The following is a 308-nucleotide window of genomic DNA, read 5'->3' as shown; positions in this document are numbered from 1 at the left end:
GGGTTTAGAAAAAAAAAATACCAGAGTGTGCGAATAAGAAAGAACCATGGTTTTGGGGGGTTTCGTGAGATGACGTGACGTGTCGTGGGTTAAAAATTGACCATATACAAAGTCAAACAATCCTGTGAAAAGGGCTAGGATGTCGAAGAAAACGGTGTTGAAACAAGAAGAACAAGTAATCCAAATGCACAGGCTGGCCCTGTCCAAAGAAAGTTATTTTTCCATATTTTTCTTTTTAAATATTTATTTGCATGATATGGATTTTCAGTGTTGTCTTTAAAATATTTTCTTGCGATGGTTGTAGCATC

The sequence above is a fragment of the Cynoglossus semilaevis genome, chromosome 10 (genome assembly GCF_000523025.1).
Source record: "Cynoglossus semilaevis isolate Cse_v1.0 chromosome 10, Cse_v1.0, whole genome shotgun sequence".
In the NCBI taxonomy this organism is placed as follows: Eukaryota; Metazoa; Chordata; class Actinopteri; order Pleuronectiformes; family Cynoglossidae; genus Cynoglossus; species Cynoglossus semilaevis.
Note: the sequence above shows the minus strand (reverse complement) of the source record.